We start from the raw sequence: 14,653 nt of genomic DNA, 5'->3' as shown, positions 1-14,653 counted from the left end.
TAGGTAGGAGCAAGCCCATGTAATGCTTTGTAGGTTAGCAGTAAAACCTTGAAATCAGCCCTTGCCTTAACAGGAAGCCAGTGTAGGGAGGCTAACACTGGAGTAATATGATCAAATTTTTTGGTTCTAGTCAGGATTCTAGCAGCCGTATTTAGCACTAACTGAAGTTTATTTAGTGCTTTATCCGGGTAGCCGGAAAGTAGAGCATTGCAGTAGTCCAGCCTAGAAGTAACAAAAGCATGGATTAATTTTTCTGCGTCATTTTTGGACAGAAAATTTCTGATTTTTGCAATGTTACGTAGATGGAAAAAAGCTGTCCTTGAAACAGTCTTGATATGTTCTTCAAAAGAGAGATCAGGGTCCAGAGTAACGCCGAGGTCCTTCACAGTTTTATTTGAGACGACTGTACAACCATCCAGATTAATTGTCAGATTCAACAGAAGATCTCTTTGTTTCTTGGGACCTAGAACAAGCATCTCTGTTTTGTCCGAGTTTAAAAGTAGAAAGTTTGCAGCCATCCACTTCTTTATGTCTGAAACACAGGCTTCTAGCGAGGGCAATTTTGGGGCTTCACCATGTTTCATTGAAATGTACAGCTGTGTGTCGTCTGCATAGCAGTGAAATTTAACATTATGTTTTCGAATGACATCCCCAAGAGGTAAAATATATAGTGAAAACAATAGTGGTCCTAAAACGGAACCTTGAGGAACACCGAAATTTACAATTGATTTGTCAGAGGACAAACCATTCACAGAGACAAACTGATATCTTTCCGACAGATAAGATCTAAACCAGGCCAGAACTTGTCCATGTAGACCAATTTGGGTTTCCAATCTCTCCAAAAGAATGTGGTGATCGATGGTATCAAAAGCGGCACTAAGATCTAGGAGCACGAGGACAGATGCAGAGCCTCGGTCTGACGTCATTAAAAGGTCATTTACCACCTTCACAAGTGCAGTCTCAGTGCTATGATGGGGTCTAAAACCAGACTGAAGCGTTTCGTATACATTGTTTGTCTTCAGGAAGGCAGTCAGTTGCTGTGCAACAGCTTTTTCTAAAATTTTGGAGAGGAATGGAAGATTCGATATAGGCCGATAGTTTTTTATAATTTCTGGATCAAGATTCGGCTTTTTCAAGAGAGGCTTTATTACTGCCACTTTTAGTGAGCTTGGTACACATCCGGTGGATAGAGAGCCGTTTATTATGTTCAACATAGGAGGGCCAAGCACAGGAAGCAGCTCTTTCAGTAGTTTAGTTGGAATAGGGTCCAGTATGCAGCTTGAGGGTTTGGAGGCCATGATTATTTTCATCATTGCGTCAAGAGATATAGTACTAAAACACTTTAGTATCTCCCTTGATCCTAGGTCCTGGCAGAGTTGTGCAGACTCAGGACAATGGAGCTTTGGAGGAATACCCAGATTTAAAGAGGAGTCTGTAATTTGCTTTCTAATGATCATGATCTTTTCCTCAAAGAAGTTCATAAATTTATTACTGCTGAAGTGAAAGCCATCCTCCATTTGCGAAGGCTGCTTTTTAGTTAGCTTTGCGACAGTATCAAAAAGAAATTTCGGATTGTTCTTATTTTCCTCAATTAAGTTGGAAAAATAGGATGATCGAGCAGCAGTAAGGGCTCTTCGATACTGCACGGTACTGTCTTTCCAAGCTAGTCGGAAGACTTCCAGTTTGGTGTGGCGCCATTTCCGTTCCAATTTTCTGGAAGCTTGCTTCAGAGCTCGTGTATTTTCTGTATACCAGGGAGCTAGTTTCTTATGACAGATGTTTTTAGTTTTTAGGGGTGCAACTGCATCTAGGGTATTGCGCAAGGTTAAATTGAGTTCCTCGGTTAGGTGGTTAACTGATTTTTGTCCTCTGACGTCCTTGGGTAGGCAGAGGCAGTCTGGAAAGGCATCAAGGAATCTTTGGGTTGTCTGAGAATTTATAGCACGACTTTTAATGCTCCTTGGTTGGGGTCTGAGCAGATTATTTGTTGCAATTGCAAACGTAATAAAATGGTGGTCCGATAGTCCAGGATTATGAGGAAAAACATTTAGATCCACAACATTTATTCCATGGGACAAAACTAGGTCCAGAGTATGACTGTGGCAGTGAGTAGGTCCAGAGACATGTTGGACAAAACCCACTGAGTCGATGATGGCTCCGAAAGCCTTTTGGAGTGGGTCTGTGGACTTTTCCATGTGAATGTTAAAGTCACCAAAAATTAGAATATTATCTGCTATGACTACAAGATCCGATAGGAATTCAGGGAACTCAGTGAGGAACACTGCATATGGCCCAGGAGGCCTATAAACAGTAGCTATAAAAAGTGAGTGAGTAGGCTGCATAGATTTCATGACTAGAAGCTCAAAAGACGAAAACGTCATTGTTGTTTTTTTTTTGTAAATTGAAATTTGCTATCGTAAATGTTAGCAACACCTCCGCCTTTGCCGGATGCACGGGGGTATGGTCACTAATGTAACCTGGGGGTGAGGCCTCATTTAACACAGTAAATTCATCAGGCTTAAGCCATGTTTCAGTCAGGCCAATCACATCAAGATTATTATCAGTGATTAGTTCATTGACTATAACTGCCTTGGAAGTGAGGGATCTAACATTAAGTAACCCAATTTTGAGATGTGAGGTATCACAATCTCTTTCAATAATGGCAGGAATGGAGGAGGTCTTTATACTAGTGAGATTGCTAAAGCGAACACCGCCATTTTTAATTTTGCCCAACCTAGATCGAGGCACAGACACGGTCTCAATGGGGAAAGCTGAGCTGACTACACTGACTGTGCTAGTGGCAGACTCCACTAAGCTGGCAGGCTGGCTAACAGCCTGCTGCCTGGCCTGCACCCTATTTCATTGTGGAGCTAGAGGAGTTAGAGCCCTGTCTATGTTCGTAGATAAGATGAGAGCACCCCTCCAGCTAGGATGGAGTCCGTCACTCCTCAACAGGCCAGGCTTGGTCCTGTTTGTGGGTGAGTCCCAGAAAGAGGGCCAATTATCTACAAATTCTATCTTTTGGGAGGGGCAGAAAACAGTTTTCAACCAGCGATTGAGTTGTGAGACTCTGCTGTAGAGCTCATCACTCCCCCTAACTGGGAGGGGGCCAGAGACAATTAATCGATGCCGACACATCTTTCTAGCTGATTTACACGCTGAAGCTATGTTGCGCTTGGTGACCTCTGACTGTTTCATCCTAACATCGTTGGTGCCGACGTGGATAACAATATCTCTATACTCTCTACACTCGCCAGTTTTAGCTTTAGCCAGCACCGTCTTTAGATTAGCCTTAACGTCGGTAGCCCTGCCCCCTGGTAAACAGTGTATGATCGCTGGATGATTAGTTTTAAGTCTAATACTGCGGGTAATGGAGTCGCCAATGACTAGGGTTTTCAATTTGTCAGAGCTAATGGTGGGAGCCGTCGGCGTCTCAGACCCCACAACGGGAGGAGTAGAGACCAGAGAAGTCTCGGCCTCCGACTCCGACTCGCTTAATGGGGAGAACCGGTTGAAAGTTTCTGTCGGCTGAATAAGCGACACCGGTTGAGCATTCCTACAGCGTTTCCCTCCAGAAGCCATGAGAAAGATGTCCGGCCGCGGGGACCGTGCGAGGGGGTTTATACTAACGTTACTATCTGTACTTACTGGTGGCACAGACGCTGTTTCATCCTTTCCTACACTGAAATTACCCTTGCCTAACGATCGCGTCTGAAGCTGGGCTTGCAGCACAGCTATCCTTGCCGTAAGGCGATCGTTCTCCTGTATATTATAAGTACAACGACTGCAATTAGAAGGCATCATGTTAATGTTACTTAGCTTCGGCTGTTTGAAGTCCTGACGAACCATGTCCAGATAAAACCTCCGGGGTGAAAAAGTTGAATGAAAAAAGTTGAGTGAGGGAAAAAGTAAAAATATACGGTAATGAAAAAGTAAAAAACCGTCAGGTATCAAAGTAAGATCGGCAACAAAAACGCACAGCAGCGTAAACAGGTCTGCAAGTTGTGACCGGAAACAGGAAACAAGAAAAAAACTGTATGTTCTCTCTATTCTGTTTCCTTTCAAATTCAGCTGCAGAGAACTGCTATAGAAGTAGTATTTCATAAGAGGACTGGAGCTGTACAATTACCCCAGTAGCTGCCAGTACCTCCACTCCTCAAGCCTCAGTGACCCGACACCTGGTGATGGCTTTTGTTGCCAAACGTTGGAGATTGGCGAGAAAAGGGTGCAGTGATCCTGTAGGAGTGATGTGAGCATGTCAGCAGATGGTGAGGGATCATGGTGTGAGAAATAATGGATTGACAGACAAGCCTCCTGAAGAAAACACACAGGGGAGAGATGTGAATGCGTCAGCCCATGTCATGCTCCAAGTCCACTCGCCCTAGTGTCCATGGAGAAAGATCTCTTTTGACATTGCACCTACTTTCTCTATTAAATCCATACTCTAGTTGCATCAACTGTGTGTGTGCAACCATCCACCATCATTACACATGTAAAGTGCAGCGACACAGTGTGAACATATGCATTCACATTTAACTTCAAAAGACGCATGCTGCTGACAGGAAATAGTTCCAGGATTTGTGCACAGGAGGTAGTTTCAAAGACACCATGTGGCTGCCCCACACCCCCCTAGTCTTTCTAGTCTGTAGAAATATAGGATCTTTAGCAACTATATTAACTATAGCCTTATATCCCACATATACTGTATAAGAGAATTTGGCAAAGATGGTATTAGTGGATCTAAGAAGCCGTTTAGTATGATCCACACATTAAATGTCCTCTTGGCCTTTAGTGATGTCAAGATGTAAGTCTCAGTGACCTACGAATCCCTATTAAAATTAAATATATTTGAGGTTCATGAGCACATATTTCTTTATCTATACATAATGTTTCTGTGCCATACACACATAGCAGGAAAGCAGAAGACCTGCAGGGTGGAGAAGATGACACAAATGGTATGTGAGCTCACATCAAAAGCATGCGGCTGCTTAGTGACAGCACGACATTCTGCGCCAGCCCATCCCTGGAGTGGAAAGAGCCATTGTTGGATATGTGGGGAGAATTCTGGGGGAGATTATGATTAGAGGAGAACCAGCAGGGGGGCTCTACCTCCCTAGGCCTCCACGAGAAACAAGCCCCAAGGCAGGGTAGGATCAGTGTACCCTCCTCAACGCCTCTCCCACTCCAAGTCATGACTTCCATGGCTTTGAGGTCAATCCCATTTAACTTCAAATGTAAAGGCAAAAGGCTCTAATTCCATATCCGTTATAAAGTGTTAATGACTCAAACGTATGGTGAATGTAAATGTGCTGTTAATGCCTTGAAGTGTGCTATAAATGCAAATACATAGGTTGGATGACTAAACCTGTTTTTCTCTTGTGCTCATCGTGCTTCATAATCCGTACTTAATCAGTACATCTCTCCTATCCACGTGAACAAGCAGATGCCTCAGGCAACAATCATCTACAGCGGGGGTGTCAAAATACATTTCCCCCGAAGGCCGCATTCGGTCTTCATCGAGATCCGAAAGGCCGCACTGAAAATGTTTTATATTTCTTTGCTGTCAAAATGAGCAAAAAATAGTCCTCTAGCTGTCACGGATCCCTCTGGAACTTTCATTACGCACACCTGTCCTCTATTCCCACTGATTAGTACTTGTATAAGTGTGCCCTTTGGTTTCCATTGGGCTGTCGATTATTGTTACAATGTCCGTTGGTGCGTGTGAGTACCTGTGCTGTGTGTTTTGGCTTTCGTGCCCTTGTGGATTGCGCAGATGATTACGGGCCTCGTCCTGTGTGATAATCATTGTGCGCGTGTGTTATTTATTCAACGTACTCCTCGCTCTTTTGTTTTGGGTTTCTACCCTGTGTTTTGTTACATGTTTGTTTGGTCTTCGTCCCCGTGCCTTTACACGGCACGCCGTAATTTGGGCACAATTTTTTTTTACACGATTACGCATTCCTGCGCCTGTCTCCCGAATAATTTATACCAGCGTGAAAGAATAATCGACCATTAAGGGAGACAGCGGGAATGGCCCGTCCGACAACGCTATGACTGGTCCGTCCGACGCCACCGCAACTTTGGCAGCTGCAACTGGGTCGTCCGACGTCGCCACAACGTGTCCGTCTGACGACGCAACTTCAGCAGCTGCAATTAGCCCGTCTGACGCCGCCACAACTGGTCCGTCCGACGCCACTGCTACTGGTCTGTTCGACTCCGCCGCAACTTTGGCAGCGGAAACTGGCCCGTCCGACGACGCAACTTCGGCAGCTGCATCGGGTCCTGATCGACCCGCACTGCGTTCCTGTGATCGTCCTCGAAGCCGGTGTCGTTGCGTTGCTGGTGCAGGGGGGTACTGTCACGGATCCCTCCAGAAATTTCATTACGCACACCTGTCCTCTATACCCACTGATTAGTACTTGTATAAGTGTGCCCTTTGGTTTCCATTGGGCTGTCGATTATTGTTACAATGTCCGTTGGTGCGTGTGAGTACCTGTGCTGTGTGTTTTGGCTTTCGTGCCCTTGTGGATTGCGTAGATGATTACGGGCCTCGTCCTGTGTGATAATCATTGTGCGCGTGTGTTATTTATTCAACGTACTCCTCTCTCTTTTGTTTCGGGTTTCTACCCTATGTTTTGTTATGTGTTTGTTTGGTCTTCCTCCCCGTGCCTTTACACGGCACGCCGTAATTTGGTCACAATAAAAAAAAATATTGCGCATTCCTGTGCCTGTCTCCCGAATCATTCATGCCAACGTGACACTAGCCATCATTTTTTACATGTTTCATGCTCCTTGACTGTCAAGAAATTGTATGAAGGTACGTCCATTAACATTTCTACACAGTTTGAATTTGGTTTTTGTCATTTTAAAGTATACTGAACAAAAACAAACACAGCATGAAACAATTTCAAAGATTTGACTGAGTTACAGTTCATATAAGGAAATCTGTCAATTTAAATAAATGCATTAGGCCCTAATCTACGGATTTCACATGACTGGGAATACAGATATGCATCTGTTGGTCACAGATACCTTGAAAAAAAAGGTTGGGGAGTGGATCAGAAAACCAGTTAGTATCTGGTGTGACCACCATTTGCCTCATTTAGCGCAACACATCTCCTTCACATGTAATTGGCTATTGATTGTGGCCTGTGGAATGTTGTCCCACTCTTCAATGGCTGTGCAAAGCTGCTGGATATTGGTAGGAACTGGAACACGCTGTCATACACGTCAATCCAGAGCATCCCAAACATGCTCAATGGGTGACGTGTCTGGTGAGTATGTAGGCCATGGAAGAACTGGGAAATGTTCAGCTCCCAGGAATTGTGCACAGATCCTTGTGACATGGGGCCATGCACTATCATGCTGATTGGACCTACTGCCAAATTCTCTAAACGACATTGGAGACGGCTTATGGTAGAGAAATTAACATTAAATTATCTGGCAACAGCTCTGGAGGACATTCCTGCAGTCAGCATGCCAATTGCATGATCCCTCAAAACTTGAGACTTCTGTGGCATTGTGTTGTGTGACAAAACTGCACATTTTAGTGGGCTTTTATAGTTCCCAGCACAAGTGTATTGATCATGCTGTTTAATCAGCTTCTTACTTCGACACACCTGTCAGGTGGACGGATTATCTTGCCAAAGGAGAAATGCTCACTAACATGGATGTAAACAAATTTGTGCACAACACTTGAGAGAAATAAGCTGTTTGTGTGTATGGAAAATGTCTGGGATCTTTAATTTAAGCTCATTAAAAATGGGACCAACACTTTACATGTTGCGTTTCTATTTTTGTTCAGTGTATATTGAGTTTGTCGCCCCTTACTATCTATCGTGTGGTTCTTTTGTTCTTTGGCCATGAGGAGCATTCCCTGGAGATGCAGTGGGTTGAAAGGTTCCCTCAGCCTTGGAAGGAAAACAGCCGTGTAGAGAGTTCAATAGTGTAATTGCTGAGTGTGTCAGGCAGATGGATGTAGCAGGGTGTTTGAGTGAACATCCATTTACATCCCTCAGATTGGCCTGTTAAACACCTTTCAACCGACACATTACTCAAACTGTGTATGCCTCGACTAACCTGGAACCATTGGAAATAATCTTCACCTCCCAAGAGATACTGTAAGTCATTGACTAAGTCCAGTCCATCACTTGTTTCCGCACTGATCATTGACTAAACTTTAGATTGGGAATTTCCTGGAATGGAATATGTAACCGTGAGGAATTGTATTGTTTGTATTGTATTTCAACGTACTGTGCAATTAAATACATTGCTTTTTTAGTTAAAAAACAAACACAAGAGGGACATGTAATACTACATAAACTGTACATATCTATTGTAGTAACCCTTGACAGCATAGAAAGTGACTTTCCTTTTCCATGCTGTGAGTTCACAATGCTTTGTGAAGCCCTAAATCACTAGTAGAGACACAGCTAGCCAGGCAAGTGAAAATCCTATCTATTATTTAACAGAGAAGAGCATGGTTTGAGAATTGTGAAGCACACATACAGACACACACACATGCATGCAAGCACGTACTGTGCAACATGGTCTGTGCCACAATCAAATGCCTAACAGAGGATGATATCAAGCCCTCCACCCCATCACTCTCTATTACACACACGTGTGCATGCACATAATCACGCACACATACTAATATCTCTCCCTTGTTTGTCTTTTTCGTATCACCTTAGCATCCCTATGTCATTATTCTAACTTCTATCTTCCAGTGGCTGAACCGATACATTCTTCATCAATGGAATTTTGGTTCTGCCTTCGTCTTTTGTCATCCATGCACAACATCCACTACTGTTTATGACCTTGCAGCACAAGCTCATACAGTATATCAAGGCACAATGGCCATTCAAGTTAGATTTGTTTTCATGATTGTGGAGGCGGAGATTGAACCCTTGTGCATCTCATTGTTCTAGACCTTCAGTGTGCAGATGAGAAGCCTAAGGGAGAGGAATGGCAGCCCCTGTAGACCCCTGAAGACCAACTCCATACAGCGCAGACACGTGTCACTGCATGTGACACGTTGGAGACTGCAGCTGCTGAATTTCCACAGAAGGTAGAAAATAGGAGGAATTCGTCAGACAAAAATGTGATGAAACAAAGGAATCAAAGGAGCAGAAAGAAAGAGAGAGAGCGAGAGAGAGAGAGAGAGAGAGAGAGAGAGAGAATGAGAGAGGGGAGGAACAAGTGAGAGAATCTGAGACAGATAGAGAAAATGAGAGAGAGAGAGAGAGAGAGAGAGAAATATTCATCGCATTTTTTTCTGTCTTCAAGCCACTGTTGCTATGCTGGAGTTTCAACATATGTGAGAAACCTTTGATTTTCTCACTAGTGGGAGGAAACGTGATCTGCCTGCACATTGCAGCCTGCTCTACCCAATGTGACACCTCCCTCCACAGCAATGTGACTAAGGTGGCTCCACACCTCATTAGGAGGCAGTCGAGGGCTACTGTCTCCATGATGCACTGATGATCACTTATATAATATCATCTGGTTATTTGAACAATCTTCACCCAGGGTGCCACACACACTCCTAATCACTTCAATACTGATGAATTATATTTTCCCTGTTCTTACAAATGACATACTGTGAGCTCCAAAAGTATTGGTACTGTGACAAATTGTTTGTTGTTTTGGCTCTGTACTCCAGCAATTTGGATTTTAAATGAAACAATGACAACGAAGTTAAGGTGTAGACTCCCAGTTTTAATTTGAGGTTATTTTCATCCATAGCGGGTGAACAGTTTAGAAATTACAGCACTTTTTGTACGTATTTTAAGGGACCAAAAGAATTGGGAAAAATTTACTTATACAGTATGTGTATTAAAGTAGTAAAAAATTAAGCATTTGGTCCCATATTCATAGCATGCAATGTCTACATCAAACTTGTGACTACAAATGTGTTGGATGCATTTGCAGTTTGTTTTGGTTGTGTTTCAGATTATTTTGTGCCCAATAGAAATGAATGGTAAATAATGTATTGTGTCATTTTGGAGTCAATTGTATTGTAAATAAGAATAGAATAGGTTTCTGAACACTTCTGCATTAATGCGGATGCGACCATGATTACGGATAATCCTGAATGAATCGGGAATAATGATAGTTACAGATAAAGTTACAGATGTACAAATATCAAACCGCTCCAAAAATGCTAACTTCCCCTGTTATTGTAATGGTGAGAGGTTAGCATGTCTTGGGGGTATAATAGTTGTGCGTGATGTAATCATTGCTTGCTAGGAATATGGGACCAAATACTAAACTTTTTACTATTTTAATACACATAAGTGAATTTGTCCCAGTACTTTTGGTCCGCAAACAGTGCTGTAATTTCTAAACGGTTCAGCTGATGTAGATGAAAATAACTTCAAATTAAAGCTGACAGTCTGCACTTTAACGTCATAGTCAGTGTATTATTTCAAATCCAAATTGCAGGAGTACAGAGCCAAAACCACAAAAAATGTATCACTGTCCCAATAATTTTGGAGATCATTGTATATTTAATCTCAATCTTAAATATACAACTTCCTCCTCTGTCATCTGTTTCCAAAATGTTATTTTTCTGCCAGTGGGACTCATTCAACAGCTAGCTACATTATACTGTATTTAAATCAGACTAGACTGCAATTCACAGATAAATCTAGAAGATTCTAACATGAAGAGCCTACTCTTGACTTGAAAATGCAGTTGCTGAGTACATTGGATTTTCTATATTATTGAATTAGAAAGGATGATATTGTCGTTGAAATTCTACACAAGGACACTCGAAGTCAATCTTAAATTAATCATTGTTTGATAACAGTTAACTGGAGAGGTTCCAACCAACTTGATGCACCATAGGACACGTCTGTCGGGAGCTCTTCCGGAGCAGCCCCGTTAGTTATCTCATAATTAATTCCTCATTCACGTTTGCTTCATTCATGTGACCGACCAATACTGGTTCATGCACGTGACAGACCAGTACCTCACGACGCTTCTTTTCTCCAAGCTGAGACCTTGAAACTGGGCGTACTGCCAAATTGCAGATACTGATAGTGAGGATTCGTTCAATCAGTCATTTGCATGAACACAGAAATTGGTTATTAGAAAAACACAAACTTAACATTTTCCATCACAATATACAGTCATATCTTACAATGGCACTTGTAAGTCCAGTTGATCCAGTTGAGGTCATGTTTCAGCTGTAAATGTCAGTATCTGGGTGATTACCCCAGCACCAGACAATGTTCTGGCTGAAATTATCTGTGCTCTAATCAGAATCTTAATTATTTGGGGGGAAAAGACAGAGCTTTTGCATGGTTACCAAAAAAACCCTTTTATTTTCCATTGATTATGACCTGCCACCTACATCAGAGATAAGTGTCATGGGGTGACATTAGTTCTTAAATGTTCTTAAACTTAAATGTACCGAGAACTAACAGAGAAGCACTGCTAAAGTGAGTTGATGAGACGGATATGCTAATACCAGTCAAATTGCCTACACTTTTTGCCTATTGCATTACATTATAGTTGCGTCCAAAATTGCACTATATTCTCTACATAATATACCACCATTCCCCATATTATAGTGTACCAATTTTAACCAGGGCCTATAGGGCTCTGGTCAAAAGTAGTGCAGTATATAGGAAATATGATGCCATTTGAGACACAGTTTCTCCTGGAGGGAGTCTTTTAAAAGCACTAAAGCAGGCTTTGCCTTGGGTCAGTGGGGGCCAAGCAGACCACATATCAGACACGCTACTAAACAGGTATTACTACAGCATGCCGCACACGGTCACACACACAGTCACACGCAAGCATGCAGGCACACACACACACACACACACACACACACACACACACACACACACACACACACACAAAGGGGTAAAGCGGCCTCCTCTTCCCAGTATGTGTCCATCCTCCAGATGACGCCTTTCATGAAAATATTAAGTGTCCTCGTTGTGAGTGAGTCACCCTGCAACAATATCCTCTATATGTTATCTGGGCCCAGCAAACCTTGTTCACATTGTATGTCTAATCTGAAACGCTCAGTACAGTAATCGGGAGCCATGGGCTGTGGGTGATGAGCAGCACAGGAGACCATGCTCGTCATCAGCTCTCCTGCTGTTCCTTTGTGGCCCTGCCAAACCTGCCCACAAATGGGTGTCATGACTCATGTCGTTGTTTCGTTCCTTCTCAAGCAACCCATCTACATGTCTAAAGGGATATGGCAAAGTTTCAGCTGACAGCGAGGGCAGATAAGGTATTCACGTCAGTCCCAGTGTAGTGTCACCTGCCAGGCAGTGTTACTGTGTGTGTGGGCCACCAAGGTGACACTAGGACACATAACACCATGAGTCTTTGATCTGTCTGACAGGAGAGAGACCTCTTTAGAAACGGTAGTGCTTCTGTGATCTCCAGTTTTAGTATAAGTTTCATCGGAAAAGATACACAAACATGAGCCAACAACATCCAAGCTGCCAGTAACCTTTCCTCGCATAGCCTTAGTGAGTTCCAAGTAATTTAGCTTTGTTTATGGCCTTCAGATAAATTGACGAGACATGATAATATGATCAAGCCATGATTAGATAGGATGAGGCCCTAGATCTGAGACTGTTAAACTTTCAATAGAAAATCTCCAAACATACACTACGTTGGGTGCAGAAAGCCCTGCTCAGGTTCAGATGGATCCAAGGTGTTAATATTATTAAATCAGACATGAATGTATTTATGCAATCTAAGTCAACGGGAGTTCCGGAAAATGCTACAGCGGAATGCTACAGCAGGATGCTCAATTAGGAGTGCTCTACTGAACACGACTAACTAAGCTGCCTGGGCCCCAGAAGTGGAACGCACATGAGTCTCCCCTCATCCGGGAATCGCCGTCTGGACCAAAAAGCACTCTTCCAGCAGATCTCCACATCCCCACTCCCCACTTCTCCTCTCCGTTTCTCCCCGGTGCCACCTTGCACTATTATTGTGCACTCATCACATATGTCTTTCACCGGGGCCAAGCTCCGACGTTAAAATAGGATTTATTGGGGTGTGAAAACTGTTTCAGATGCAAAGTTTGGATTAGGATGTATTTGTGAATATAAAAAGGCAGTGAGAGGTTGTGAAATGATTTGCATAAGTCCAAGGGTCTCAGAGGGTTCTCACACCTCACGGATTGAACTGCTACAACAAATCTAGCCTATTTTACATGTTTTACCAAAGCAAATTGACAAGGTTTTGTTGAGTTACACCCCTCAGGGCTCTCTGCTATGATCTCCAACTCCAGGCAGACAGAATAACTTAAGTTTTTAATAGCAATGTTCCTATATCCTCTTAAAAATATATACATATTAATTTCTGCCATGGCATTAAAAGCTACAAAAACCACTGAAAAATAGCTTCTATCTCAAGGCCATCAGACTGTTAAACAGCCATCACTAACACAGAGAGGCTGCTGCCTACATACAGACTTGAATTCATTGGCCACTTTAATAAATAGATCACTAGTCACTTTATTAATGCCACTTTAATAATGATGTTTACATATGTTGCATTACTCATCCCATATGTATATATTGTATTTTATACCATCTATTGTAGCTTGTCTATACCACTCGGTCATTGCTCATCCATATATTTATATGTACATAATCTTATTCCATCCCTTTACTTAGATTTGTGTGTATTAGGTAGATGTTGGGGAATTATTAGATTACTTGTTAGATACTGCTGCACTGTCATAACTAGAAGCAAAGGCATTTCGCTACACTTGCAATAACATCTGCTAACCATGTGTATGTGACCAATAACATTTGATTTGATTTTGATTTGATGTAACATTTACGTGTGGGTGTGTGGGCATCATCAGAAAAAAATTCTAACGGTGTTCTATATCACTGGTGAGAATGTAACATGGTGACTGTTACATCACATCTCTAGTTACTTAAAGATGCAGTTTGGGATCTTAAGAACTTAGAAATTCGTAACATATTGTGCACAATTTCCAGGGGAACCGTTTTGGCTTGTGAGCACTGCTTTCAAAACTTCTGGCTGAAATTATACAAAAGCTCTGGAGCATCACATTTCTAACCCGTTAGAAAGGAGGCTGATCTGATCCTCAAAAGGGAGGAAAAGGTTTTGAGGTTTTTCATGTCAAAGGTTACCCTCTCCAGTCAGGTTTGAATGTACAGCCAGCACCGTTCCGACTTTTTCATTGCATTCTAACAAAATACTACAAAGTCCCCCTAGGCTTCCGGACCACTGCACCTTCAAGTGCTTCCGAAAAAATCCATAAACTCGGTGGCTACATCATTTTTCCATTCAGACTGAAATGCTGTCTCCCTGTTGCCATTAGGCGTGAACGGGCTCTGTGGGGGATTTCTTCTTCACCAGCTGGGATAGAGCATGTTGACATAAAATATTGTACATACTTCCCCTGATCAAGCTCTGGAAAAACAGTTTTCTTTTACCATACAGAATGATTAAACCCATCATGACATTGCATACATTTCTAACTTACCTCCAAGAGAAAAACATATTTGATAAAGAACCATGTTTAGCTTTAACTAACTCATGTGTCTGCTTTAATCTGCACTTTAATTAATCAAGATCGGTTTGAGATTCTAAACACGGTTCTTTATCAAATATGTTTTTCTCTTGGAGGTAA

The sequence above is a fragment of the Salmo salar genome, chromosome ssa13 (genome assembly GCF_905237065.1).
Source record: "Salmo salar chromosome ssa13, Ssal_v3.1, whole genome shotgun sequence".
NCBI classification, from domain to species: domain Eukaryota; kingdom Metazoa; phylum Chordata; class Actinopteri; order Salmoniformes; family Salmonidae; genus Salmo; species Salmo salar.
The sequence above is the reverse complement of the archived record's forward strand: the minus strand, read 5'-3'. Positions refer to the sequence as shown.